Here is a 25,473-nt window from a genome sequence, read left to right as displayed (position 1 = left end):
GTGCCTAAGATAACTTCTTGCAATGTAAACTGTGTGATTGGAGTAGCTATGGCAGAGAAGGTAGCGAACAGATGGTTAATAAAAAAATATTTCTAGAAATAATAGCCAAAAATATTAAAACTTTGGTGAACACATAAATCAGTATATCCAAGAAGCTCAATGAAGCTCCGGCATAGGGAACATGAGAGACAGCACAGCACACATCATACTGTAATTGCTACAAACAGGTGGTGCAGACACTCTCCCAGCCAGACAGGAGACTTGCATTCCCTACTGTGGAACCAGCGTTGTGCTAGGAGCACATTTCTCATTGCAAGCTGTGTGAGCAAGAGTACAGAGCAAGGTCTGAGAGAACAGTAAGGTCTGAAAATACTAAAAGAAGAAAACCTATAAGCCTGGTTCTGTACCCAGGGGTAATGTCATTGAAAAATGAAAACAAAATAAAACTTTTCAGACTGCAAGTCCCACAGAACTGATCACCTGCACATTTTCCCTACAAGTAGTAGTAAATGATGCCCGCTAGGAACAATGACAGAGAGAAATGTAAATCTATGAAAAGATATAAAATGATCATATATCAGAACAATACTGATAAATAGAAATAAATTATAGCTTAATGTCTGTAAAATGTAGTCAACTATTTAAGCAGATATAATAGCAGTATGTTTTGATTTATTCTGGTTGTAAAAACTTAAAAGTGACAGGAAAAGAAAAATCTTGTCATCACATTCTCATCGTACCTAAGGATGACTTTGGGCCATGAAGTACTTTGATAAGTTAGGAAGTGAGGATTTCCACCTTGAAATAAGACATTAAAATCAAAAGATTTGAACCACAAAGAGTAAGAGCTAGTAGATTGTCTTCTTTAGGATTCTCCAGAGAATATGGATCCAAAAGGTATGTATCTCATATACACCTACATTTATATTCAAATGTTACACACACAGAGATACAAAGGACGAGACAGAGAGAGAGAGAAACTAATGTTAATAAACAAGTCATGCGGGACACATGGGTGGCTAAGTGTCAGCCTTCAGCTCAGCTCATGATCAGGGTCCTGGGACTGAGCCCTGAGTCAGGCTCCCTGCTCAGTGGGGAGCCTTCCTCTCCCCCTCTTTCTGCTGCTCTCTCTCTCTTTCTCTGTGAGTGTGTGTGTGTGTGTGTGTGTGTGTGTGTGTGTCAAATAAATAAAGAAATCAAATCTTTAAAAAGGGAAAAAAAAAAAAAAAAAAAAAAAAAAGGAAGCAGCCAAAGCAGCCATAGTGTAGGGAAAGACTCCCTGCCCTCAGGGGAAGGAAGAGAAAGATTCCAGTGGATTTTGTTTTCGTGGAAATTCCAGGGAGAGAAAGTGGATTAACATCTTTACTGAAAAGAGAACAAAACTCTCCTTCACATGGGGAAAATATCCTTCAAACATGAAGTCGAAATAAAAAATCTCCACATACACAAAAACTGACACAATTGCTCATGAACTGACCCAAAATACAAGCAGTAAATAGACATCCCACAGGGCACCTGGGTGGCTCAGTTGGTTAAGCCTTGCCTTCCCCTCAGGTCATGATCCCAAGTTCCTGGGATGAAGCCCTGCATTGCACACCCTGCTCAACAGGGAGCCTGCTTGTCCCTCTCCTGCTCCCCCTGCTTATGTTCTCTCTCTCTCTCTCTGTCAAATAAACAAATAAAATCTTTAAAAGTAATTGAATATCCTTCAGGCAGGGGAGGTGATTCCAGGAAGAATCTGAATCTACAAAATCAATGTAAGGGATGCCTGGTTGGCTCAGTCAGTTAAGTGTCTGCCTGTGGTTCAGGTCATGATCCCAGTGTCCTGGGGCATCAGGCTTCTTGCTCAGCAGGGAACTTGCTTCTCCCTCTGTCTGTGGCTCCCCCTGCTTGTGTACTCATTCTCTCTCCTTCTCTCTCACTCTATCTCAGGCAAATAAATAAATATAATCTTTAAAAAAATCAATGTAAAAATCAGAAATGATAACTAAAGGGATAAATACTAAGACTTTTTTATTATCTAAATCTCTCTGAAGGATACGTCACTGTCCACACAAACATAGTAACTATATATGTTGAAATTTCTAACGGAGGTGAAATAATATGTAGGAAAATCACAGTGAATATGCTGAGAAGTGAGACAGAGAAGGATCAGTTTACATTCTATGTAACATGGCAGCATCATTGGAATGTGGACTATTGCAAGTTACTGATCATAAGACAGAAAGAAGTTATAACTTGAAAGCAGAAGAAGCAGGTAAAATGAAATCATATCAAATGCTGCATTAATCCAAAAAAGATACATGGGAAGAGGGAACAAAGAACACATGGGACAACAACAATATAAAGGCTACACACTATATTGAAACAATATTACCAGTCACATTCACGAAATGTTCTAAACACCATGATTAAAAACAGGGATTGTTAGATTGAATGTCACAGCAACACCCAAGTGGATGCTGTCGATCAGAAACTTCAGTAAAGGAAATGGCACTGAGATCTAGCAACATTTTAGGACAATTCTCACCCAACTCTGCTCCACAGTGTGAGTCATGTAACATTCACATGGAACAGGGAGAAAATCTGGGAAGATGAACTGAATCTTTAAAATAACTAAAATGGTTATTTTGTGTTATGTATTTTACACACAGAGAGAAGGGAAGAAATAATCTCAGTGCACATTTCATGAGAACAAGACTAGAAATGTCCCACATGTCTCTTCCTTCCCTGGACTTTAAGATGTTCATACACACAGTGATAAGAGCTTTCTCTGCAGCCCAGAGGGGAGCACAGCTCCACATGAACCAGATTGATGAAACTCACCCAGAAGCTCAGATATTCTCTCCACCAGTGGGAGAAGGAATATCTTTAAGGGGACAAGTGAGGACATAAGGTAGGCTTGAGGTGGCCAGGCTCCAACTGGGGTTCAGAGGTGGAATTCTGGGGTCTCTACCATAGCCTAGCCTCTCTCCTTCTCCCCACCCTACCTTCTGCCTGGATGCTGCCCCCAGGACTGCCCACAGGCTCAGCCCTCACAATACTCTGAGCATTACCCCAACCCTGAATTCAGCCTAGGGGATGCTGTAGGGGAGGAATCCCTGAGAATGAGCCCCACAGTCCCCTGAACCTGCGGACACTGTGGACCTCATATAACTCTGTGCCCCCTGTAGAATTGCTGGGACACCACTGGCAACCCCATCGGCTAGGGGAGCACAGAGAGAGGACCAAGCAATAACACAGAGCAATCAGAAGGACCCAGGACAGGCCCCTGCACAGTCAAACAGCCTCCTCTGTCCACAGATTCTCCAACTCTAACGACTCAGACACAGACCCACTGACAACCCATGGGCAGCCTTCAGGGGATCCTTTAGAGAACAGCAAGGATGGGGATGGCATAGTCAGGAACAGAAATCCTGCTGCCGAGGCTGGCCTCACCCTCCCTCCCTATTTCCTGCCAAGGTCAAGCTATGCCCTGAGGAGTTTATAATAATAATAATGACAACAATAACAGTAATAATAATGCAGATTTATGTGCACAAGTAAACTTTACACCAAAACATCATCTGTTCCCACTTATGACAATCTGCACTAATTGAGATGTGGAAGCATCAATCTTGACACTTAAGACACAGGAAACTGATAGCAATGGGACATCACCTGTGGGGGAAACAACAAATCCAGATTTATCTGGATTTGGCCATTTTCCAATGCACTACACTCTACCCTGCACCCCTCTTTTTATAATAAGACAACAAGCTAAGCCATGGCATTTCAACCCTGGGACAGGTACAGGAATCACACCTGCCCTGCCTCCTGCACCTTGTATGTGAGCTTCTGTGCTGGGCTTGGCAGGACAGGGCGCACCTGCCTGTGGGAGGCTGGAAACCCTGGTCCACACCCTTTCTCAAGTGACAGGTGTTGTGGGGTGGTGACTGCAGGAAATTAGTTCCTGGTCTGAGTCTTCCTTCACCAGCAGGGGGCAGCAGAGCTACAACAGGAGCAGCAGGACAGAGGCTAGGGCTGCCCAGAGGGAGCATCACAGGAAAACCAGGCCTGGGGCTCAGCAGGGGTCAAGGGTTCAATACCCATAAAGAAGTTGGAATAATCACTCCTATCTCCAGCTGCTGAAGAGACCTTGCAATGAAGGTCAGACACACAGTAACACCCAGGACACTGATGGGAGTCCTGACAGTGAATGCCTCACATGAGAAATGCAGCTCCCTGCTCTGTGCACCAGTGTTCCAGGAGCTGACTTATCTGAGCTGGACATGTTGAGAACATCCTGACCACTCACCTTCTGACTCTCCTTCTCCACGTCCAGGCAAAGTCAGACCTGGGGCTTCAGGAAGGTCAGACCTTTGTTCAGGAAGGTCTCAAGGGATGAAAGGCTGGTACTAGGAGACCCTGGTCCCTTGAATGAATGTCCACAGCCTCCCTGTGAGACTGTCTCCAGAGTGAAGGGATTCTCACTACCTGAGGCCACAGCTCTGGTCCTTGGGCTGTCCTTGTGCACTGACAGGACCCAGTTCCCTTACGGATGCTGGCCTTGCTCTAAAAGTCACTCATGAGAGAAAACGTAATTCTGGGGACTCTAACAACACATGGAGCTCAAAAGTGTCTTTTATAGTCAGTGGTGATTTCTCATGCAACTCACATGATTACATGAAACACTGATGAAGAATCATAAAGGAATCAATGTGGTGACAATCAAATTGCTGGTGTCTGCATCTCTCAGAGGACCCATCCCAGCTCCATGGCCAGGCTCCTGAGAGACCACAGAGAGAGCCAAGGGCAAACCCCATACAGAGTGGTTTCATTTGGTTATCATGTGTTCAGATATCAGGAAGGTAACTGATCCCAGATGTTTTTGTCAAGGATGGTTTTTTAACCTGGTTGCTGCTTAGAGTAAACTAGGATTTCCTCTCTTTCTCCTCAATCACATATTCTGATCTCACAACTGGTGAATCACTTAGGAGCCTCTGAAGTGGGGGTAATTTGCATAACTACTAACACTCATTGACCCAAAGACCTAGAAAGGAATAAAGGAGACTGGGGTGGAACCAGCAGTGCTGTGGGATCTCAGTAGGCAGCACTCTGGGCATCTCCAGCATGGACTGGACTCCTTTCCTGCTCTCCGTCCTCACTCTCTGCACAGGTGCTGCCCCTGGACCCTCTGCAAATGCTCAGCCCCTGCAGGACCCGAGCTGAGCCTGCCTCAAAACTTGAGCTCAGACCCAGCATAGCCTCATTATGGGGATGCAGGGAAGGAGGCCCTGACCCTCACACCAACCGCTCTCTTCTGTTTTTTCAGGGTCTGTGGCCTCCAGTGTGCTGACTCAGTCTCCCTCGGTGTCTGTGTCCCTGGGACAAACGGCTACAATCACCTGCTCTGGAGAAGTACTGAACAAAAAATATGCACAGTGGTACCAGCAGAAGCCAGGCCAAGCACCCAAGCAGGTCATTTATAAGGACACTGAGCGTCCTTCTGGGATCCCTGACCGATTCTCTGGCTCCAGTTCAGGGACCACACACACCCTGACCATTAGTGGGACCCGGGCTGAGGACGAGGCTGATTATTACTGTCAGTCCTATGACAGCAATGCTGATGCTCACAGTGACACAGGCAGATGGGGAAGTGAGACAAAAACCCCTTCCACCTTCCGCCTTTTCAGCTCCTTCAGCCCCAGGAGGACTGTTCATAGTGGCCTGGGATCCTACATCTGAGATCTGAAGCCTGACCCTCCTCACACACCTTCAGACAGGTTCTCCAAGAGGAGGATTGGCAGAGGATAAGGACACATTTATTATAACTATATTTAATCTGTGGATGTGAATGCGTGGATGACTGAATATGGTGGAAGCAGATATAGAAGACATTTTCCAAAGGCCAAATCTTTTAAATCTTCCCCAGCTGATGATCATATCCTCTAAGATGTAGAAATACAGAGATGAGACTGACAGCAGATTACATGTTACAAAAGAAGAAACTAGTCACCCTGATGTCACAGCAATAGAAACCATTCAAAAGGAAACACAGAGTGAAAGAGCTGGAGAAAGTCTCAGTGCAGAGAGGACAGCTTCTTTCCACCTAAAGATGTGTAATTGGAGTAGCTGAGGCAGAGATGGTGGGGGGGAGGGTGGCGACTGAAAACATATCTGAAGGAAAAAGAGCCACCAAGTTCTCAAATTGTGAAACCCATGAACCAATGTATCCAAGAAGCTCAACAAAGCTTGGGCACAGGGAACATGAGAGACAGCACGGCAGACATCGTAATGACATTGCTACAAACCAGCAATGCAGACACTCTCACAACCAGAGAGGAGAGCTGTGTCCCATACAGAGAAGCAGCATTGTGATGGGAGCTCACTCCTCATCATGAACTATGTAAACTGGAAAACTGAAAACAGGGGAGATATGTCTACACATTCTAGTACGAAATATCTGTCATCTTTGGTCTTTACTGACTAAAATGTCCTTGAAAAGTGAGGACAAAATAAACCTTTCTCAGACTGGAAACCTCCCAGAACTGATCACCCACAGACCCTCAGCACAGGGGACAGTGAAGGACGCCGTTTGGACAGAAGGAAAGGGTGTCAGAGGGAAATGTGAGTCTACACAAATATAAGCTTGGGGAAATCATAACTACATGGATAAACATAAAACAAATTTCAGTGGTTTCTATCTATAAATACAATCATGTGCTTAAAGAAAAACAATAGCAATGTGTTTGTAATGGAGGAATGAATAAAATGTATGACATTGAGAGCAGAAATGATGAGAGAGTTGAGACCATGTTATGATGTCCTCATCCTCCGTGTGAGTGATGTCATGTGACTGGGAGGAACTCTGATAAGGTAGGAGGTGAGGACTGCAAATCCAGAAGAAACCATTAAAATAACATCATTTTAACAACAAAGAGCTATAGCTACTAAGATGCGTGACTTGGGAATTTCCAGAGCATACAGATGTAATAGGACACAGACGTCATGTGCATGTATGTGTGTGTTTCTCTGTGATGCACAGAGAGGCAGAGATGATGGGAGGAGTCACACAGGTTGAGATTCAGCTCAGGCAGTCCTGAGTGGCAGGTCTGGAAGCTGCAGGACAGAACAGAAGGCATGGAAGTCAGGACGAGGTTGCAGACTTTCATCCAAATTTATTCCGAAGGATTGAAATGCTAAGAGGAGACAGAGAAGAAAATGAAAGCACCCCATTCAAACTGCTAGAGATGAAAACAACAGTGTGTCAAATCACAAACACAAGAGTTGAGATCACCAGCAGACACAACAAGATGAAGATAGTGAGGGAATCTGAAGCCACAGCACAGACATGACAGAGTGAAAGGTACAGAGAGACTTTATAGGCGAGCAGAGCAGCGTTCAGCATAGGAAAACGTGGACAAGATCATGCACATGTGATTGCGAACCCAGGGAGTGAGGGTGGGTTGGTGGAAAGGAATATTTGATGAATTATTAGCTGCAAATGTCCTAAATTTTATGAAAATTCAGTACCTACAGTTTACAAATTCTTGAGAAATCCTAAGCATAAGATATGGTGTGTGGGACAAAAGAACACCCCAACCCCCATCAAGATCATGTTGTTTAAGGCAGAGAAAAAGAGACAGTGTGAAAAACACCCTGAGAGGAAAGATACTTGGTTCAGTGGAACAGTGTTAAGGATTCAGACTGATCGTTCATGAGTAGAAATGCATAGAGAAGGCAATGGATTAACATCTTTAAAATACTAAAGAAATACACAAAAGGAAACCCTTAAATTTTTTATCCAGGGGAAAATGTCCTTCAGTAATGAAGGCAAAATAAAATTTTTTCAGCTCTACCAACTGGACAGAAATGATCATAAGCAAACCCATAACACAGGAAATACTGGACTTCCTTCAGTCAGGAGGAAGTGATTCCAGAAAGAATACGAATCTACAAAATGATTGTTTAAGAGTCAGAAATGAAAGCCACAGGGATAAATATGAAGATTTTTTTTTGTGATTTAACTCTCTTTGAAAAATAAATCATTGTTGGGGCACCTAGGTGGCTTAGTTGTTAAGCATCTGTCCTGGGATAAAACGTGCATCTTCTCCCTGCTCAGCCAGAAGCCTGCTTCTTCCTCTCCCACTCCACCTGCTTGTATTCCATTTCTTGATGTCTCTCTCTCTGTGTCAAATAAATAAAATCTTAAAAAAAAGAAAAAGAAATCACTGTTTACAGCAAGTATAATCACTGCATATGTTGGAATTGATCATGTAGCTAACAGTGATGGGTATGACATCCCTACTGAGAAAGGAAAGGCTTAAGGTGTAGACAGGGAGAGATAAGGACCCTTCCATGGCATTTACCACATCACCACACAGCCTTCTGGTCAATATGGAACTTGGTGAAGGTCCATTTGATGGCATTTCCCAGCATGCTCCACTCCTTGGACCAGGCTTCCATCCGCTTCCACAGGGGGTGGGTGTCCTCCCTTTTCACTCAGATCTTGCTGTACTGATGGATTTGACCTGAGAGACAGTGACGATCTCTTCAATCTGCACATGACTCCCTGTCTGCTGCCTCTCCAGCTGTTCACAATAGAAGGCCAGGCTCCATGAAGCCCACTCAACAGAGGGGTCTTGCAGGTTGAGGAACTGAGTGCAGGTCACGTCTGTTTACCACATTGTTAGGGCAGGTTGGTGGCCATGCACAGGTACTTATGCATTAACCATATGCCAATCGATGTTCTTGGCTGAGGAGTTGTGCACTGGGTCAGCACAGTGCCTGTCCTCACTGGAGGCTCACTTGGTGCTGGGCAGGGCCTGCAAGGGCCCCACACACCAGCACCAGTGATCCTACTTTTCCTAATTTTTTTCTTCACAATATTTCCTATTTGGACTTGCTTTGTACAAGAATACAATATATAACACATGTAACATATAAACATGTGTTAATCCACTGTTTATGTTATCATTAAGATTTATGGTCAAGACTAGACTATTAGTAGTTAAGGTTTGGGAGAGTCAAATGTTATATGCAGATTTTAGACAGCACCTGTGTCAGCACCTCTAACACCTATTTTGTTCAAAATTCAACTATAATAGGAATGTTTCACCAGCTGTTCCAAAAAATAAATGAATGTGGTACACTTCCCAATTCATTTCATGTAGCCATTGTTACACTGATACCAAAACCACACGTCACTAGAAAACTATAGACCACTGTCTTTTACAAATACAGGCACAGAGATCCTCAACAAAACACTATCGAACTTAATCCAGCAAAATATAGAAAGAGTTAGACAGCAGGAACAAAAGGGATTTATTGCAACAATACAAGGGGTTTGAACATACAAAAACAATTAGTAGAATACATTATATCAAGGGAATAAAATAAAAAACTCACCTGATTATCTCAATAGATGCAGAAAGAGCATTTGATAAATCCAACATCCTTTCATTAGAGAAAGACTGACCACCCAGCAGATGACCACAATGACCATCAGCTACAAAAAGACTGCTGCCTCCACTTCATTTTGCTCCTATTCACACAGGAACCACTCCTATGATTCACCAAAACCAAAAACAAACAGCAAAATAAATTCTGACAACACATCAGTCCAGCCCCCCAATTTTTCATTTCTAAAAAAATATTACCTTGAAACTGACAAGATTTAAATCACGGACAATTTAGGTTCTCACTGTTCCTTCAGCCTCAGACAAACAGGAGTCTTTCCCATAGAGACTGTCTCTGCTGTCCCCAGACACATGTCCTGTGCCCGTTCCTTCTTCTCACCCTGACAGCAGCTCTAGTGTCACCTCCCCAGAGCAATTTCTTCCAAACTCTCCGCGCACAGTGTCATTTTTCCTGATATCCAACTTAATTGTCTGCATATTACCTACTACTGAATGGTTATTCCCTAATGTTATTTGGTTAGTTCATTGATTTTTCATAATTTCCCTACTGGTCACAAAATGTTAATACAAAACATACAGATGATAATCAAAGACAGGAACAGACAAATTCCCTCCTAACAAAGTCTGGAAGCAGAAGCCTAGTTTCCAGGATGTTCTCCAATTCCAAGTTCCAAATCTACTCACTCTTTGCCTCAACATCTCAGCTATGCAGCTTTGATTTTCATTCTCGCTGACAACAGAGCTCACATGACTGCTGCAGCTCCAGCTGCCACACCCATGTTCAGGAGGAAACACACTCCATATATCTGGTGTGTTTCCTTACTTCATGAGGTCAAATGTCCCCAGAAAGACTGAAAGATGAATGACATAGCTATTGACCAGTGCTTAATCACAAGGTCAGTCCTGGCCAAGAAGGACATGGAAATAACAATGGTTTTGGCTTTCAAATGAATATAGAAGACAAGACCTAGGTAAAAGTTGGTAGAGACTGTCTACTGTCTCACCAAAAGAAGTGTGTCCATTATGTCACCCCACCCACAACATGGAAACTCTGGGAGATAAACTGTCTTCTTCACAAAGATTTCCAAGGATGGAAAGTCTGCCAAAACAAAGTTGGTCAAATAAATTATTTGCCAGGTGGTTTTTCTCCTGTCTCTGTCCTTGGAGCTGTAGTCACCACTGCCCTATTTTGGTGCACCAGCCAGCAGGGTCGCTAATAACTAGTGCCTGTGTCCTGTGTCCCCCAGTTCCCAGCTCAGAACCACATCCATGATGACCCACCACCCTAGTGGTAGGAGCAGTGTTCCCAGCTCAGAACCACATCCATGATGACCCACCACCCTAGTGGTAGGAGCAGTGATACCTCAAATGGGTCCTGCTTTCTCCTCCTCACATGGTCCTATTCTTATTTTCATGGATACTCATATCTCCTGCAATATGGCCATGAAAGTGGCAAGGGCCACACAGAGAAGAGTATGCCTCTCTGGGGCCAGCAGGCCACAGGTAAGGGAATCAGGATGTGAACAGTGGGTTCTGAATCTCCTCCTGGACTAAAAGATCTCTGCACATCCAGGAGAAGAGCCACCAGGGGGCAGCAGAGATCAACTGGTCAAGCCACCTGGCCATGGGGAGGGTCTGGGCATTAAGAGTTCTAACAGGGAGGGTGGCTCACCAGGACCTGAGAGAGAAAAGAATACGTGCATGCTTTCTACACTATCAGCTTTGATTCTGATGTAAAATTCTGACTCGGGGGCTCTCAGAGCTGTATCCTGATGAATTTGTCTCTGTCTCTAACACTGGTCCAAGACTTCATACATCCCCACCAAGCACATTCCTGCTATACTCAGTCACTGACAATCTCTGCTAAGGCTGAGTCGGCCCCAGCACTCTGTGCACCCTAGAGATACTGAGGCACAGCATCTATGGCCCACATTCAGGACACACACCTCCAGTAGCCCTTCAATGACTCCTTAAAACTCCATATGTGCTTGGCAAGGGAGGACTTTTGTTTGGGTTCTGATGCTCCCCAACAGACACACGGCTTAGGCACTTCACTGACTTAAGCCTCCTAGTGCCTGCAGAGGAAACAAACTATCAGAGAATAGAATGGAAACAGAGAATGGAAAATCTACTTCAGCACTCAACCAGGATAGACCAGCCCAGGAGTGAGGTCAGGACATGGAGAAGGATGGATTTGGGCACCCCAGACTATGGACCAGGGTATGAAGCAGGATCCCCAGGGCTGAAGATGGGACTGAAGGGCTTGTCCTCCTCTCTGTGTGTCCCTTGGGGATGAATCTCTCTGAAACCACAAAGCTCCTCAGCAGCAGCCCCTGAGCCCCAGCTGATTTGCATGAACAGCTAGAGGATAAGAGAGGCCTGGGATGAATCCAGCCAGGCTATAGAACTTGGAGAGTAGAATCAGGGCATCTCCACTATGGCCTGGACTCCTCTCCTTCTTGGCCTCCTTGCTCACTGCACAGGTGCTACACATAGGCTCAGACCCTCTGCAGCTCCAGGGATCTGGGGCAATCCAGGCCCTGACTCTGAGCTCAGCATGGAGCTGCTTGTCAGGGGAAGGATGCTAATGACCCTGCTGCAGGATGAGAGATAGCAGGGGTGTCATCCCCCAAGTGCTCACTGGTTCTGACTTGTCCAGAGAGAATTGAGGATAATCTCATTTGGGCAAAGAATCCATCCACCAGTCAGATTCATGGGCTTCAGGAGCTGAGATGCTGGAAGGGTGGAAACAGGGCAGTGAGAATCCCTGGAGCTTAGGCCAGGCAGGTGATGGTGTTCTGGGGTGAGACCCAGAGCTGAAAACCTAATGCTCCTTTTCTTTCTTGCAGGTTCTGTGGCCTCCTATGTGCTGACTCAGCCTCCATCTGTGTCAGTGGCTCTGGGAAAGACAGCCCAGGTCACCTGTGGGGGAAACAACATTGGAAATAAATATGTTCACTGGTACCAGCAGAAGCCGGGCCAGGCTCCTGTGGTGATCATCTATGATAGCAACAAACGGCCCTCAGGGATTCCTGAGCGATTTTCAGGCACCAACTCTGGGAACATGGCCACCCTGACTATCAGTGGGGCCCGGGCTGAGGACGAGGCTGACTATTACTGTCAGGTGTGGGATAGCAGTTCTAATGCTCACAGTGACACAGACAGATGGGGAAGTGAGACACAAACCCCTTCCCTGTCTGGGTTACACTCTCCTCCAGCTCCAGGAGGTCTGTGCACAGAGAAGGGAGCAGGTCTAACTCGAGTTCCCAAATCCAAAGTTCCCAGATCTCCCTAGACACCCACACTTTGGCAGTACCTGCACAGGGTGTACAGGGTTGATTTGGGGCTCCTGAGATTGTCTGGGCCTGAGTATGTTGGGGAACAGAGGGATTGGTATAAAGTCAAATGGAAAGAACCATCTGTCAGTGGTAATTACTTCTCATTTACTTATGGTGGCCAGAGACCACTCCTTCAACCAACTGCCCAGGACTGGAGCCCCAAATCTTCCAACTCAGTTGAGCTCCAGAAGCCCTGACATGGTGGTGGCTGGGGATTCCGAGTGGAAAAGACTAGTGCATTATTCAATGTAGTCACTCATCTCCTGGGCTCACATATGCCCCATCTCTGCCTATAGTCCCTGACAGCTCAAGGGTCTCCTTATTGGGGAAGTGAACTTGGTTCAGCAAATTGCCTCCCCAGGGTCCTTCCCTTCCTCAGAGAGACTGTATTGAATGATGGCCTGAATCCAAGGTCTCAAGATCCTCCCTCAGGTTCAGATGTCCTGAATGGTCCCTGCTTTAGAGCTCACCACTGGAAGGATACCTCATCTGATGTCTCACTGTGAGTCATTCTCCTTCTGCCCAGTCTGGCCAGCCTCACTTCCTCCAGATTTCCTGCAAATGCACTTCTGCATCTCAGATTCTATTCAAGGAACCCAATCCAGGATGGCCAGACACAGTCCTCAAAGACCTGAGGAGTCTACTATATGTCACAAAGCTCTGCTTTCTCCTCCAAATCCAACTAAGCATGTGAGATCCTCAGACAGACCATACGGTATCTTCTATATTTGTACAGTGAGAAAAGATGCACACAGAGAAGGTGCTATGGGTTCTAATAGGTAGTTGGAGAGTCTATCCATCCTGATAGTGAATGTGGGATGATGAGTCAGTGACCTCCTTTTACAAAGTGGCCAAAAGGTACACAACCATGGGAGTGAGACACACAATGTGTGCTTCCTCACTTCTACCTCCCAAATTGTGCCCAAGTATTTCTCTTTACACTTACCCTACCCAGTAATATGTATGATGATTTTGTGAAATACAGCTGAAGCCTGTCTGTGCAGTCAAGTAATAAGCCACCACAGACCACCCGTCCTCCACATGACATTCACCAAGGTCTGCACAAATCAGGCTCCAAATAAAGAGAATATTGGGAGAAGGAAAATTTCCAGACTCTTTCTATGAAACCAGCATTACCCTGATATCCAAACCAGGCAAAGACCCTAACAAAAAAGAGAATTTCAGACCAATATCACTGATGAATATGGATGCTAAGATTCTCAACAAGATCCTAGTAAATAGGATCCAACAGCACATTAAAAAGATTATCCACCATGACCAGGTGGGATTCATTCCTGGGCTACAAGGATGGTTGAACATTCACAAATCAATCAATGTGATAGAACAAATCAATAAAAGAAGAGAGAAGAACCACATGGTTCTCTCAATTGATGCAGAAAAAGCATTTGACAAAATCCAGCATCCATTCCTGATTAAAACGCTTCAAAGTATAGGGATAGAGGGAACATTCCTGAACTTCATCAAATCTATCTATGAAAGACCCACAGCAAATATCATCCTCAATGGGAAAAAGCTTGCAGCCTTCCCGTTGAGATCAGGAACACAAGGACGTCCACTCTCACCCCTCTTATTCAACATAGTATTAGAAGCCCTAGCAACAGCAATCAGACAACAAAGAGAAATAAAAGGTATCCAAATTGGCAATGAAGAAGTCAAACTCTCTCTCTTTGCAGATGACACGATTCTTTATATGGAAAACCCAAAAGACTCCACCCCCAAAATACTAGAACTCATACAGCAATTGAGAAACTTGGCAGGATACAAAGTCAATGTGCAGAAATCAGTGGCTTTCTTATACACTAACAATGAAAATACAGAAAGGGAAATTAGAGAATCAATTCCATTTACTATAGTACGAAGAATCATAAGATACCTGGGAATAAACCTAACCAAAGAGGTAAAGGATCTGTACTTGAGGAACTACAGAGCACTCATGAAAGAAATTAAAGAAGACACAAAAAGATGGAAGACCATTCCATGCTCTTGGATTGGAAGAATAAACATTGTTAAAATGTCTATACTGCCTAGAGCAATCTATACTTTTAACGCCATTATGATCAAAATTCCACCGGTATTTTTCAAATAGCTGGAGTAAATAATCCAAAAATTTGCATGGAATCAGAAGAGACCCTGAATCTCTAAGGAAATGTGGAAAATGGAATACTATGCAGCCATCAAAAGAAATGAAATCTTGCCATTTGCGACAACATGGATGGAACTAGAGCGTATCATGCTTAGTGAAAAAAGTCAAGCAGAGAAAGACAACTATTATATGATCTTTCTGATATGAGGAAGTGGTGATGCAACATGGGGGCTTAAGTGGGTAGGAGAAGAATCAATGAAACAAAATGGGATTGGGAGGGAGACAAACCATAAGTGACTCTTAATCTCACAAAACAAACTGAGGGTTGCTGGGGGGAGGGGGCTTGGTAGAAGGGGGTGGGATTATGGACATTGGGGAGGGTATGTGCTTTGGTGAGTGCTGTGAAGTGTGTAAACCTGGTGATTCACAGACCTGTACCCCTGGGGATAAAAATATATGTTTATAAAAAATAAAAAATTAAATAAATAATAATAAAAAAATAAAACTGGGGGCATCACGTTACCTGATTTCAAGCTTACTACAAAGCTATGATCACCAAGACAGCATGGTGCTGGCATAAAAACAGACACATAGACCAGTGGAACATAATAGAGAGCCCAGACATGGACCCTCAACTCTATGGTCAAAGAATCTTTGAAAAAACAAGAAGAAATATACAGTGGAAAAAAGACAGTCTCTTCAATAAATGGTGCTGGGAAAACTGGGCAACTATATGTAGAAGAATGAAACTCGACCATTCTCTTACACTGTACACAATGATAGCCTCAAAATGGATAAAAGACCTCAATGTGAGACAAGAGTCCATCAGAACCCTAGAGGAGTATATAGGCAGTAATCTTTTTGATATCAGCCACAGCAACTTCTTTCAAGATATGTCTCCAAAGGCAAAGGAAACAAAAGCGAAGATGAACTTTGGGGACTTCATCAAAATCAAAAGCTTCTTCACAGCAAAGGAAACAGTCAAGAAAACAAAGAGGCAACCCACGGAATGGGAGTAGATATTTGCAAATGACAGTAAAGACAAAAGGTTAATATCCAGGATCTCTAAAGAACTCCTCAAACTCAACACACACAAAACAGACAATCATATCAAAAAATGGGCAGAAGATATGGACAGACACTTCTCCAATGAAGACATACAAATGGCTATCAGACACATGAAAAAATGTTCATCATCACTAGCCCTCAGGGAGATTCAAATTAAAGCCACATGAGATATCACCTTACAGCAGTTAGAATGGCCAAAATTAGCAAGACAGGAAACAACATGTTTTGGAGAGGATGTGGAGAAAGGGCAACCCTCTTCCACTGTTGGTGGGAAAGCAAGTTGGTGCAGCCACTTTGGAGAACAGTGTGGAGATTCCTCAAGAAATTAAAAATAGAACTTCCCTATGACCCTGCCATTGCAATCCTGGGTATTTACCCCAAAGATACAGATGTCGTGAAAAGAAGGGCCATCTGTACCCCAATATTTATAGCAGCAATGGTCATGGTCGCCAAACTGTGGAAAGAACCAAGATGCCCTTCAACGGATGAATGGATAAGGAAGATGTGGTCCATATACACTATGGAGTATTATGGCTCCATCAGAAAAGATGAATACCCGACTTTTGTAGCAACATGGACGGGACTGGACGAGTTGATGCTGAGTGAAATAAGTCAAGCAGAGAGAGTCAAGTATCATATGGTTTCACTTTTTTGTAGAGCCTCACAAATAGCATGGAGGACAAGGGGAGATGGAGAGGAGAAGGGAGTTGAGGGAAGTTGGAAGGAGAGGTGAACCACGAGAGACTATAGACTCTGAAAACCAACCTGAGGGTTTTGAAGGTGCGGGGGGTGGGAGGTTGGGGTACCAGGTGGTGGGTATTAGAGAGGGCACAGATTGCTTGGAGCACTGGATGTGGTGCAAAAACAATGAATACTGTTACGCTTAAAAAAATAAATAAATTTAAAAAAAGAATATTGGGAGCCCTGATTCCACCTCATAAGATAAATCTATGAAATGAAAAATTATAGACAGGGTTCCCTTTCCCTACATTGGGATACAAAATACATTTTTGTCTACTAGTGATCTTTATTTTGTCCCAGATGATTTGATATTCCATAACTTCAATTTTGAGATATAAATTTAACTATTGTAAATACATTTGATTATAGATAATAATTGGTTGGGACAGGAGAACAAAGCAGAAACATATGGTAACTATGTATCCAAACATATTCTTACAACACAAGGAGAGAACACATGTTCTAATCTGCTCATTACTGCCACTACCTGGAGGTCAGAGTGGTATCTATAATTGGCTGCTTCACTGTCCACCCCATATCCTCTTCCCTCAGCAAACACCTGAGCTGGTCTGGATCCTCACCAGTTAACAACCACCAAACTTCATTTTGGAAGATGTATCCTTTGTCAGACCTGCTGCATTGGATTGTGGTGAGTTTGTCAATGTAATCTCAGCCCCAGGGAATAATAGAGGATCTGCTGGGTGCATGCATACACCTGCTAATTCCAGTTGTGTTATAGATATCCAATTGTCCCCTGATAGATAACAGGCTTCCCAGTGCCCCCTACTCATCTGGGTGATTCACTGCCAGGAGGATGTGGTAGGTGGGGGCCTGTTGCCCTCTCAGTGACCAGAGCAGTGTGGTCAATATCCCACTGGAGTATCCCATGCACAAGGCACTTCTCATGTGTCTCGTAAAATGTCTATTCTTAAATCATTTTTTCTGCATTATTACAGGCTAAAGATTCTGAATTGAGCTCAGTGACCAGAGCGGTACAGTTAAACCCCAAGAACCAGGTGGCCTCATATGAACAAGGAAGACAAGGAGAAGTGAGATTTTCCACGGTGGCTGAGAACCCCACCTTGTGAAGCTCAGTGAGCACACAGTCCCGTGAGGAGGGGCTGCTCCCCAAGATGCAGCTGCAGCTGCAGCAGGACTGGGTGAAGCCCAGGCATCTGCAGGTGGTACAGCTCCCCAGTGAGCCTGTGGTGTTACGTTTCCAAGGACCCCACTCTGAGTAGTTTCTGCCTGCTCTGCTGCTGCTTCCAGACAGGTGAGAAGCCCACAGGGAGGCACATTGTGTGCAAAGGTGTGCCCTGCTCTCCCTTCCACTCAGGGTCCATGGGGTCAGGGCCCTGCTCTCCCAGTTCTCCCCTTCACTTCCTCCTCACAGGGCTGGTACCAGTCTGTCCTAAATCAACCTCCCTAAACATCTGGGCTCAGAAGGTCACCATCTCCTGTGTCATGGCAGCAGGGGCACTCAGGATATAATCTTTGTCTCCTGCTACCAATAGCTCCTGGCAGAGCCCCATCTGGCCATGGGGTGGGGTCAGGAGTCACTCCTCAGAGACCCCAGACTCCAACTGGAGCTTGCAGTCTTTGAGCATCAGTTGCTCCACAGCAGTCCTGAGACTGGTTACTCGGGAAATCAGAGCCTTGGGATGTGTCTCCCAAATGTGTGTATGTACCAAGCGAGGGCATGCAGTGCAAACCAAAACCATGCAAACCAAAGCTATATCAGTGAGTACCATTTGGACCAAGACCATATGAGCCGGTGCCACTTGTGGGAGTGGGTGCATCTTTGACCAAGTCCACATAATTGGACCACATTGGCTAAGGCTGGTGCCACTGTAACAGATGTCAACTGAGTGGTGTCATTTGGACTGAAGCCATGAGATCTGGTGCCATGCGGGCAGAGGACCCATTCACCAAAGCCATGTCATCAGTGTCACATTAGCCATGGCAATGATGGCCAAAGACACATGAACCAAGCTTTCTATCAGGTGCCATGAGGACAGAAACCATGTTTTCCTATGACACTTGGAATGAGGCCCTGCCCACCCAGACCCTGTGAGCAGGTGACACTTGTTCTTGTTTCTTTGGGTGATGCTAACATAGCAGCCAAGAAGAACATTGCATCACAGCATTCCCTCTCATCTAAGGTCAGCTCCGCATTCTCAGAGGAGTGAGGCCTCTCAAGGGAGATGACAGAACAGGTAATGAACACTGTGATGTGAGCCACTCCCTGCCAGTAACCATGGAAAATGCTTAATGATGAGGTAAGAAGCCCCCACATTATGACTCCAGGTTGAAGAATTTAACGCTCATGCCTGGCCAGCCAGGAAGAAAGGATGGACTCTGCACTGGACAATGAGGTAGAAATGCCCCCCATGCATGGACATCACAAATGGAGGACATTTTCCCTCATGCAAGTGGGTTCCAAGCAACATTGTGTGATGTGAATCCACATGATGCAAATGAAGATCACATCATGGGCACCACGTGGAGCGAGGCCACCTGAGGAATGCCACTTGGACTGAAGCTGCATAAGTTGGTATATGGTGAGGAGAGAGCTCTTTCCCAGGGCTCTCAGTGATGAGGAACTGAGAACACAGCCACTTGGGCTGGTACAACTCCATCCTGTCCATTAGGCTGTGTCCACTTCCTTAGCACGTCTTTAGTTTCATGTTTCCCTTCTCCTCTCACCTCATGGCAATGGGGGACACTGGAAGGATAGCAGATGAAGTCATCCGGATGGTACACGGTATCCCTTCTTGAGGTCCATGTGCTCAGATACCCACCATATCTGCTCTAAGGGCTGGGACAATGCAGGGCTGTCACCGGAGATCCTGCCTCTAGCTACTGTTGTCCAGTCTGTCTGTTGTCCTTTCTGTCTGCCAAGGGGGACCCTCCATGAAGCTGTTCAGGTCTGACCAGTCTTCCCATTACCACAGAGAGGTGTGGGGAGGTTTGACCCTGGCCTGACTTGGTTGTGACCCAACACAGAAGACCCTGTGCAGCCATGTTTAGGCAGGAGCAGGGTCAGCCCTTCCCAGACTTCCTTCAGGCCCTCTACATCTGTGTGTGCCTGGAGACCCTGTCCTAACCCATCATCCAGACCTCACATGCGTTATCCTCACCTCCCTTTTCAGTGAGCACATCATGCCTGATCTAGCCTATTTTCCCAGGAAATCACTAATAATCATTGCTTGCATTATGTGATGAGTTAGGTTATTAGTGACTTGATCATGTGATGACTGATGCCTGCATGTGTCTGAGGATCAAGAGCAAGGGAAGGCATGGGAATCTCATTGTAATGCTCATGTTTAGACTATGAGAGGTTAGAGTCACATGTGAGCTGTTCCTCCAGCATTATGGAGCCACCACTCTATGCCCAGGTCTAAGCCAGCACCAGTGAGAGACTGTCAGATACAGAGTCTGGGTCTTCCTCAGCTACTCTCCTCTTATAGGCCCTGTGCATCCCTGGACAGTCCCTCCATGTCAGTGACTCTAGGAAGGCCCTAGTTTTGGATATAAGTTTACAAGTGAATATGCTACTTGGAACCAACGGGAGCTAGGCCAGGACTCAGGGTTGTTCATTTGTAAAGATACCAAATTACCTTTAGGGATCCCTGACTGATATGGAGAATCCAACTCATGGACAAGGCCACACTGAGAATCAGACAGATCCAGGGCTAAGAGAAGGCTGACCATTGCTGTGTCACCTACCATGACAGGGAGAGCAGCTGGCAGTAATTTAAAGTGACACAGAAAAATGTGGAAGTAGGATACAAAGCTGCCCACCTAATCTGGCTTGCACACTTACTAGCACCAACTGCAGGTCAGACCTTACGGTCAGGTGTCCTCCCTGGTCCTGGACAGGCCCCTATACAAGTGGTATTTCTAGCAGGTTCTTTGTTCTTGAAACCTGTACATCATATTGAACAATGAAAGATGTAGAGAGCTATACTGTATTATGGGGACTGTAGTCATGTTTTATGGAAGATTTAGGATGCCATTATACATCACATTTGACACAGATATAATCATATGCTCTCTAGAGGGGAGACAGCTCTCTCAGCCCAGTCCTGGGGGAATTCCTCTTGTCCTTGGATACTAGAAGCCTGGATGGGCCCAATAGGCCCTGATTCCCCTGGTGACTGGATGAGAAATCCCCATATCCAGAAATGCTGTCTGAGGCATCCTGAAAAGGAGACAAGACCCCTGATTCCCCAGGCTCTACAGTCCTTAGGTTTAGTAGAAACTGGTGGAAGGGCAGACACCACGTTGGGGCCCACAGGGGACTTCCTCCTGGCACTATTGGCCTCCTACTTCCCCAATCACTTGCACCAGGTAGGTCTGATCCACATGGACTCACACCCATCCCTGTGTGGACCCCAGGGGGTGGGCTCAGCTGCATTTGGGCCACACCTTTAGGTCCAAGGTAATATTTTCCAAGATTGAAAAAAATATATATATATCATGCACGGAATTTCTCTTCATCATTATTTAACTTATGGTTTGGGAATTGATTTTTACAACAATTTCATGAGAAGGAAAAAACAGATCGAGAATATATTATGAAGGAAGAGCAGATCCCCCTATTTCCACCATGGGCTGAATCAGAGCAATTCCTGGGGGAGAATAGGAAGGCAAGGACAGAAACAATTTTCCCCTCACAAGAGCATGGCAAGTACTATTTGGTTATGGATCTTCAGCTTACTTATTATTGTGATAAACTTGAATAATGATTTTTGGTAAGAATACCTATGACCATTTCTTCATGTGTCTGTTGGCCATTTAGATGTCTTCTTTGCAGAAATGTCTGTTCATGTCCTCTGCCCAAGTCTTGATTGGATTATTTGTTCTTTGGGTGCTGAGTTTGCTAAGCTCTTTATAGATTTTGGATACTAGCCCTTTATATGATATGTCATTTGCAAATACCTTCTCCCATTCTATCAGTTGTCTTTTGGTTTTGTTAACTGTTTCCTATGCTGTGCAAAAGCTTTTGATCTTGATGAAATCCCAATAGTTCATTTTTGCCCTTGCTTTCCTTGCCTTTGGTGATCTTCCTAGGAAGAAGTTGCTGCGGCTGAGGTTGAAGAGGTTGCTGCCTGTGTTCTCCTCAAGGACTTTGATGGATTCCTTTCTCACATTGAGGTCCTTCATCCATTTTGAGTCTGTTTCTGTGTGTGGTGTAAGGAAATGGTCCAATTTCATTTTTCTGCATGTGGCTGTCCAATTTTCCCAGCACCATTTAATGAAGAGGCTGTCTTTTTTCCATTGGACATTCTTTCCTGCTTTGTCGATGATTAGTTGACCATAGAGTTGAGGGTCTATTTCTGGACTCTCTTTTCTATTGCATTGATCTATGTGTCTGTTTTTATGCCGGTACCATACTGTCTTGATGATAACAGCTTTGTAATAGAGCTTGAAGTCCTAAATTGTGATGCCACCAACTTTGGCTTTCTTTTTCAATATTCCTTTGGCTATTCAAGGTCTTTTCTGATTCCATATACTTTTAATGATTGTTTGTCCCATTTATTTGAAAAAAATAGATGGGATTTTGATAGGGATTGCATTAAATGTGTAGATTGCTTTTGGTAGTATACGCATTGTCACAATATTTGTTCTTCCAATCCAGGACCATGGAACATTTTTCCATTTCTTTGTGTCTTCCTCAATTTCTTTCATGAGTACTTTATAGTTTTCTGAGTATAGATCCTTTGCCTCTTTGGTTAGGTTTATTCCTAGGTATCTTATGGTTTTGGGTGCAATTGTAAATGGGATTGACTCCTTAATTTCTCTTTCTTCTGTCTTGTTGTTGGTGTAAAGAAATGCAACTGATTTCTGTGCATTGATTTTATATCCTGACACTTTACTGAATTCCTGTACAAGTTCTAGCAGATTTGGAGAGGAGTCTCTTGGGTTTTCCACATATAGTATCATATCATCTGCAAAGAGTGATAGTTTGACTTCTTCTTTGCTGATTTGGATGTCTTTAATTTCTTTTTGTTGTTTGATTGCTGAGGCTAGGACTTCTGGTTCTATGTTGAATAGCAGTGGTGATAATAGACATCCCTGCCGTGTTCCTGACCTTAGCAGAAAAGCTTTCAGTTTTTCTCCATTGAGAATGATATTTGCATTGGGTTTTTCATAGATGGCTTTGATGACATTGAGGTATGTGCCCTCTGTCCCTACACTTTGAAGAGTTTTTTTTTTTAAAGATTTTATTTATTTGACAGACAGAGATCACAAGTAGGCAGAGAGGCAGGCAGAGAGAGAGGGGAGAAGCAGGCTCACCGCTGAGCAGAGAGCCCGATGCGGGGCTCGATCCCAGGACCCTGAGATCATGACCTGAGCCGTAGGCAGAGGCTTAACCCTCTGAGCCACGCAGGCACCCCCACTTTGAAGAGTTTTGATCAGAAAGGATGCTGTACTTTGCCAAATGCTTTTTAAGCATCTATAGAGAGGCTCATATGGTTCTTGTTCTTTCTTTTATTAATGTATTGTGTCACATTGATTTGCGGATGTTGAATCAACCAAATCCCACTTGGTCGTGGTGAATAATCCTTTAATGTACTGTTGGATCCTATTAACTAGTATTTTGGTGAGAATTTTCACATCTGTGTTCATCAAGGATATTGGTCTGTAATTCTCTTTTTGATGGGATCCTTGACTGGTTTTGGGGTCAAAGTGATGCTAGACTCATACCAGTCAGAATGGCTAAAATTCATGAGTCAGGAAATGACAGATGCTGGCAAGGATGCAGAGAAAGGGGTACCCTCCTACACTGTTGGTGGGAATGCAAGCTGGTACAACCACTCTGGAAAACAGCATGGAGGTTCCTCAAAAAGTTGAAAATAGAGCTACCCTATGACCCAGCAATTGTACTACTGAGTATTTACCCTAAAGATACAAACACAGTGATCTGAAGTGGCACTTGCACCTGAATGTTTATAGCATCAATGTCCACAATAGCCAAACTATGAAAAGAGCCTAGATGTCCATCAACAGATGAATGGATAAAAAAGAAGTGGTATATATATACAAAGGAATACTATGCAGTCATCAAAAGAAATGAAATCTTGCTATTTGCGATGAGATGGGTGGAACTAGAAGGTATTATGCTTAGCAAAATAAGTCAATTGGAGAAAGACAACTATCATATTATTGCCCTGATATGAGAAAGTGGAGATGGAATGTTGGGGGCTTGGTGGGGGGGTAGAAAAAGAATAAGTGAAACAGGATGAGATCAGGAGGGAGACAAACCATAAGAAACTCTTAATCTGGCAAAACAAACTGAGGGTTGCTGGGGGGGAGTGGTGTCAGGAGAGGGTGATGGGGTTATGGACATTGGGGAAGGTATGTGCTATGGTGAGTGCTGTGAAGTGTGTAAACCTGGTGATTCACAGACCTGTACCCTTGAGGCTAAAAATACATTATATGCTTATAAAATTTTTTTAAAAAAAGATTTTAAAAACCACAATAAGTTATCTATCACCTTATACCTGTCAAAACGGCTAAAATAAAAAAGGCAAGAAATAAGTGCTGTCAAGGATGTGTAGAAAAAGGAACTTCTGTGCACTGTCAGTGGGAAGGTACACTGATACAGCCACTGTGGAAAATAGTATAGAAGTTCCACAAAAATTAAAAAATAGAGATAGCATATGGCCAATAATTCGACTACTGGGTATTTAACCAAAGGGAGGAAAAATACTAATTTGAAAATATATACAGCCCTACACCTATTGCAGTATTATTTCTAATACCCAAGATATGGAAGCAACCTAAGTGTCCATTAATAGATAAATGGATAAAGAAGATGTGGTGTATATATGCAATGAAATATTACTTGGCCATAAATAAGAATAAAACTATACCATTCCAGTGAATATGGAAGGGCTTAGAGGGTATTAAGTACTTTCATGGTTAATGGAATTTATACTTGTTTATTTGTGTATATTCTTAAATTTCCCAGTTTTCATCCTAAATATAATAAATTTTGATGAAAAAAATTAATACTAAAAAAAAAAGAACACCTATGACCAAAAAGTTTTTTTCAGGTTAAAATATCATGAAATTATAACTCTACCGAGTTATAATCCGGGAATTCTCACCATCAATTTTTCATCTACATGACCATGATTGGGCTGGCACCTCCCTGGACCTGAGTTCCCCCTTCTCCAAGTGCAACAGTGCCTCCCACAGGGAGAGGGCAGAACTGAGAGGAAGGAGCCATCTCCAGGACCTGGAACATTCTGGCTAAGGTTGTTCCAGTTCCTTTCTCAGCCTGGGCAGCCTTCCTCACCTGGTGCAGGGGATGGCTGCCACCTTGCACCTGTCAACTTCTGTTCTACACTCTCTCTCTCCAGGAACCAGATAACAGTGCTCCTCTCCCTGACTTCCTTCATTGCCAGATACACCCCTTCCTCATGTTCTTGCTTAGCTTAGCCAGTCTGTGGGGTGCTGGGGAAAGCAATGACATGTCATCCACGTGGGACTGTACACAAGGGGACAGGAACAGAGGCACATGGAGCACTCTGGTCTCCCTGTGCTTAGGTGTGTATGAGGGGAGGGGGAGGGAGAATAAGTACTACCCTAAGCGACCTCAGCCCCCAGGTGACCTAGGGAGATCACAGGGACTGACCACATCTGTGTCAAACCTGCTCCTACTTCAGCATTTCCTTTTAGAGACTCCTATCTGTGCCCAACAGCTGCCCAGAGAACTGACTTATCACCTGGAAGTTGCCTCTGACCACATCTGACACATCCCTCTGTGCCCAGAATACTCACCTGAGGGGAAAACTCCACACTGGCC

General features: G+C 44.3%; 1 long non-coding RNA gene and 2 gene segments (V, D, J or C); 2 read left to right on the top strand and 1 right to left on the bottom strand.

Moving 5' to 3' along the window:
* LOC309847518 (immunoglobulin lambda-1 light chain-like) overlaps positions 1-25,473 on the top strand; it is a 1,783,291-nt gene that overhangs the window by 1,056,940 nt on the left and 700,878 nt on the right.
* Positions 1-25,473, top strand: part of LOC309847513 (immunoglobulin lambda-1 light chain-like) — a 1,777,964-nt gene that overhangs the window by 1,056,940 nt on the left and 695,551 nt on the right. The window contains exons 3-4 of the V gene segment in view: positions 4,977-5,158; positions 5,315-5,610.
* LOC309847526 overlaps positions 12,367-25,473 on the bottom strand; it is a 712,223-nt gene continuing 699,116 nt past the window's right edge. Inside the window, exon 2 of the long non-coding RNA XR_014302481.1 lies at positions 12,367-12,541. This is a non-coding gene — a long non-coding RNA (uncharacterized lncRNA). The remainder of the gene's footprint in view (positions 12,542-25,473) is intronic.

Source organism: Mustela nivalis (genome assembly GCF_964662115.1).
Source record: "Mustela nivalis genome assembly, chromosome: 14".
Classification (NCBI taxonomy): domain Eukaryota; kingdom Metazoa; phylum Chordata; class Mammalia; order Carnivora; family Mustelidae; genus Mustela; species Mustela nivalis.
The sequence above is the reverse complement of the archived record's forward strand: the minus strand, read 5'-3'. Positions and strand labels throughout refer to the sequence as shown.